Source organism: Choloepus didactylus, chromosome 21 (genome assembly GCF_015220235.1).
Source record: "Choloepus didactylus isolate mChoDid1 chromosome 21, mChoDid1.pri, whole genome shotgun sequence".
NCBI lineage: Eukaryota > Metazoa > Chordata > Mammalia > Pilosa > Megalonychidae > Choloepus > Choloepus didactylus.
The window spans coordinates 2,730,847-2,736,286 of NC_051327.1; the positions used below are offsets into that span (position 1 = coordinate 2,730,847).

Below are 5,440 nucleotides of genomic sequence, written 5' to 3' on the forward strand. Positions count from 1 at the left end.
TCAAATAGGAGGAACTGGCTCTTTCCAGAGCCCTGGGTGTAACATCTCTCACCATGTGTTTCACGGGTTATAGGAAAGAGTTTGCTCTGCCTGTCTTGGCTTTCTTAAATGTGGCAGTCACCTGTCAGGCCAGAAAGGACTGACTGGGGGTCTCTGTTCTGAAAAGAAATTATCTCCTATTGCTGTAAACTCCTAAACCAAAAGTAGGTCAAACCTCTGCAGAATCCTGTGATTGCCCAAACATACCAAGGACTAACTTGGCCATCAAGAGATGGTAAAAATAAATCTACGGTGAAAAAGCCACATCATTGGTTGTTATGCCAATCTGTGCTGCAACCAAGGTTGTTTTATGAGGGGGGGAGGTGTTGAGATTGAAAAGGTTCTAAAGGCTAAGGTGGAGGGGTCATTCAAAGTCTTCCCCCATGGATTTTGAGCTGTCTTCTGCTCAACATATCCTTTAATGGCCTACACTTGCCTTTGAGATAACGCTAACCTTCTTAACATGGCTGACCATCATCCTCAAGGTCCTTCCCATCCTCTGGCTTCATCTCTCTGCATTTCCTCATCAAGTTCTCTACTCCCACTATCTTGAACTAATTTTGTTCTGAGTTTCCACCTCCTCCAAGCCTTTGCACATGCTGTTCTCCACCTAGAATACTGTTCTCTCCCTTTCTCTTCATGCATTACTCATCCTTCAGGCTGTAGCTTGGATGTCACTCTGTGAACCCACAAGTATCAGGAACTGTGAAGGGTCCAGTTTTACCTAACTTGCAAGCTAATCTGTTAGTTTGCCACAGCTCCCTGGATGATGGCAGAAGACATGAAACTCTTGAGTCAGAGACAAAAGACAGTTTATTATTCACAGCAATAGCAGTGGCCAGAGTATCGTCATTTTTGCATCGGTTTCCTGAGCCCAAGTTCCCACAGGATGATGTAAAAAGGATCAGATGACACCTGACATACAGGGGGCAGCATTACAGGAGAACAACTCTGAGCTTAGGGAACCCACAGTTTTTACACTGGACAGTAAGCATACCTACCCATTGTTCCAGGGGAGATACTATCCCTATCATCCAAGGCTGTTTGCCAGGCAAATATCCTTGGAAAGATAATCCAGAGCAAAGGCTGTCAGTAGCTCTGCTTTCAGGATGTGCAGAAATGCAAGAGACCTACAGGGTGGTGGGGGACACGGCGGCTGCCGCAGGGCTCAATCGAGCAACAGAGATAATGGCGGTGATGGCGACTGGTTCTCCTCCTCCCTCATGCTCTTCCTCCTCCTTTCCTTTCCAGCTGGGTCTCGTCCACTTCCCCTTGCAGCCACCCCAATCCTATGTAAAGGCATGAAAATAGGGTGCAAGCCCAGAAACTATTTCCCCACCACCACTTGTTGAAAAACTGATTTGGAGGTATCTCCAAGTTTGAACAATCAGAAAGTGCCAGAATTTGAGGCTTCTCTGGTCTTGTTCTGGAGACTCTTCACTACTAAGTATCAAGATGAAAAAACTGGAAACTAATCTGAACTTTCTTCAATGTCAAAACAGAATGGTTGGTAGTAACAGCACCAACTGCTCAAAACTGTTCTAAGACTGCTCTGTATGTGACTCCTCTGGATCCAGCCACTGAGTCTGGAGGTGAGCTGCAGGAATATGGAGGAAAACTCTTATGCACTTCTTGCAGTGTGGTTCTGAATCATGTTTGCAAGTCTGCCATTAGTGAACACAAGTCCAAGACTCTGCACTAAGAGGAAGGCAGAATCTGAAGAGCAGAATGTGAGAAAGAAGCAGAGGCCCCTAACTGCATCTCTGCATTGCAACACGCTGCACAAACAAAGTCAGTGTTAACCAGGACCTCGTTGAAATGTGCCTGGAAGCCAACATCCCACTAAGACAAAGCTGATCACCCAGCAGTTGGTGCTTTCCTGTCCTGCCACATAAGAATGGAGGCTCCATAGCTAAGTCAGAGCAGCGGAGAAGAGTATATCTGCCCGATGGATATGAGAATAAGAATCAACTCCTCAATTCACAAGATCGTTGACAAGAGGTTACCACCATTGTGATCAAGATAAATTATGTGAAGTATTAAAGTTATGTGTTGATTGTGTGGTTCATTTTTATATTTATTTCATTAAAATCGTGATGCAGAACAGTTTTGCGAAGTGTACATAGCTGGGAAAAAGAAAACCTCACTGCAAAACTCATTGTTAATTTTAGTCACCAATGGTATAAAACAAAACTCAGGCTTAGAGTGTGCTAGGATACTTGAAACCTGATGGTTATTTTTAAAATTAATGGGTTTTCTCCTAAAGTGTTTGTGGATGGAAGAACTGCCCTGTTTTTTTACCTGTTACCATATATGAGCTATTCCTTGTGAGATTACTAAATTATTTGAATTGAAGGCTAGCCTAGGAGATTGAAGCTACTGCCACACAGCATCATTCACAGTAACTTTTTTTTTTATCTTCATTTTATTGAGATATATTCACATACCACGCAGTCATACAAAACAAATCCTACATTTGATTGTTCACAGTACAATTACATAGTTGTACATTCATCACCTAAATCAATCCCTGACACCTTCATTAGCACACACACAAAAATAATAAGAATAATAATTAAAGTGAAAAAGAGCAATTGAAGTAAAAAAGAACACTGGGTACCTTTGTCTGTTTGTTTGTTTCCTTCCCCTATTTTTCTACTCATCCATCCATAAACTAGACAAAGTAGAGTGCATTCACAGTAACTTAAAGGAATTTTTTTCTGATTATAGGATCCCCTTTAAAAAGCAAGGGGTGGGGGGAAACTGTTCTTGTGTCTTCAGATCCTAAACAGAAATGACTGTTTATTTTAAACTATGCTGTATTTGTATATGATGTAGTTATCTTAACTATCCTTCAGTTCCTCACTGTCTTTTTTCCCCCTTATTGTTGTATGTAGTAGCAACTTCAAATTGACCAAAAGACTAAAATCTTTCTTTTAATGTCAGTGCCAAAAACCATAGGGGATTTTGCAGTGACAAGATTTTAGTCTCTTACTACAAACACAAATTTTTGAACCATAGCTTTTATTTCAGACATCTTGGATTTGCAAACTTTTTTTTATATCTTGGTGTTAAAAGAATCCAAGATTAAATTTTAATTTAATTACTTTTTGGGTGACAGATCAGATAATATGGAAATTATTTTCTATACATTAATTTTTCCATATGATTTTATAAGAAGTTATTTAGATAAATAGGCTAGAAACAAGTTTACTTAATTTCACTTTTATCTGCTGTGCCTCTGGTGGTACAAGGTCTTCTGCTTGTTTGTTTGTTTTGAATTGAGATTATTCACATACCAAACAATCATCCACAGTGTACAATCAGTTGCTCATGGCACCACCACATAGCTGTGCGTTTATCATGACAATTAATTTTTTTCAATTTTCAGATCATTTTCATTCCTCCAGAAAAGAAACAAAAATAAAAAAGAAAACTCAAATCTCCCGTACGTCTAATCCCCCCACCTCAAGTTTTGACTCATAGTAACGTGTTACTGTTGATGAAAGAGTGTTAAAATACTACTAACCGTAGTACATAGTTTGCAATAGGCATATATTTTCCCTATACATCCCTCTATTATTGACTTCTAGTTATAGTGTCATACGTTTGTTCTAGTTCATGAAAGAGATTTCTAATATTTGTACATTGTACACCACAAGATTCACTGTTTTATACATTCCCATATTTTAACCTCCAACTTTCCTTCTGGTGACATACGTGACTCTGAACTTACCCTTTCCACCACTTTCACACACTATTCATCATTGTTAGATATTCTCACAATAACATGCTACTGTTACCTCTGTCCATTTCCAAATACTTAAGTTCAACCTAGTTAAATATTCTGCTCATAATAAACAACTGCTCCCCATCTATAGCCTCATTCTATATCCTGGTAACCTATATTTCATGTCTATGTATTTACATATCATAATTGCTTCATAATAACGAGACCATACAATATCTGTCCTTTTGTGTCTGACTTATTTCACTTAAAATAATGCCCTCAAGTTTCATTAATCAACCTTTTTTTTTAAGATGGTTTTGTTCACACAGCATACTTTCCATCCTAAGTAAACAATCGATGGTTCCCTGTATAATTACACTGTTGTGCATTCACCACCACCACCACTATCTATATAAAGACATTTCCATTTCTTCCACAAAGAAAGAGGAAGGTCGAAAAATGTAGAGAGACAAAACAACAAGAAAAAGAAAGAAAAAATGACAGCTAAAAGCAACAAAAGAAAAGATAAAATTAAAATTAAGTAGAATAAGAGTCAGACAACATCACCAATGCCAAGAGTCCCATACCCCCTCCCTTATGTCCCCCTCTTATAGGCATTTAGCTTTGGTATATTGCCTTCGTTACACTAAAGGAAGCATAGTACAATGTTTCTGTTAACTATAGTGTGCATTGATTATATTTTTTCCCCAATATCACCCCATTTTTAACACCTTGCAAGGTTGACATTCATTTGTTCCTCCTCATGTAAAAACATATTTGTACATTTTATCACAACTGTTGAGCACTCTAGGTTTCCCTAAGTTATAGAGTCCCAGTCTTTATTTTCCCTCTTTCCTTCTGGTGTCCCACATGCACCTAACCTTCCTCTTTTGACCATACTCACAGTCATCTTTGTTCAGTGTACTTCTATTATTGTGCTACCGTCACCCAAAATTGTGTTCCTAACCTCTCACACCTCTCTTTTCCTATCTGTCTGCAGTGCTCCCTTTAGTATTTCCTGTAGAGCAGGTATCTTGTTCACAAACTCTCTCATATGTCAGAGAATATTTTAAATTCTCCCTCATAATTGAAGGACAGTTTTGCTGGATATAAAATTCTTGGTTGGTGGTTTTTCTCTTTCAGTATCTTAAATATGTCACACCACTGTCTTCTTGCCTCTATGGTTTCTACTGAGAAATCCACACATAGTCTTATCAAGCGTCCCTTGTATGTGATGGATCGCTTTTCTCTTGCTGCTTTCAGGATTCTCTTTGTCTTTGATATTTGATAATCTGATTATTAAGTGTTTTGATGTAGGTATATTCAGATCTATTTTGTTTGGGGTATGCTGTGCTTCTTGGATTTATAATTTTATGTCTTTCATAAGAGATAGGAAATTTTCAGTGATTATTTCCTCCATTATTGCTTCTGCCTCTTTTCCTTTCTCTTCTCCTTCTGGAACACCCATGACACATACATTCATGTGCTTCATGTTGTTATTAAATTCCCTGAGATTTTGCTCATATTTTTCCATTCTTTTCCTTATCTGTTCTTTTGTGTGTAGGATTTCAGGTGTCTTGTTCTCCAGTCCCTGAATGTTTTCTTCTGCCTCTTGAAATATGCTGTTGTATGTCTCCATTGTGTTCCTCATCCCTTGTATTGTGCCTTTCA

At 38.6% G+C, this 5,440-nt stretch overlaps 1 pseudogene; it reads left to right on the forward strand.

Annotated features, from left to right (window-relative positions):
- Positions 1 to 1,158: 1,158 nt before the first annotated feature.
- Positions 1,159 to 2,056, forward strand: LOC119518031 (annotated as a pseudogene).
- The last annotated feature ends 3,384 nt before the right edge of the window (positions 2,057 to 5,440 follow it).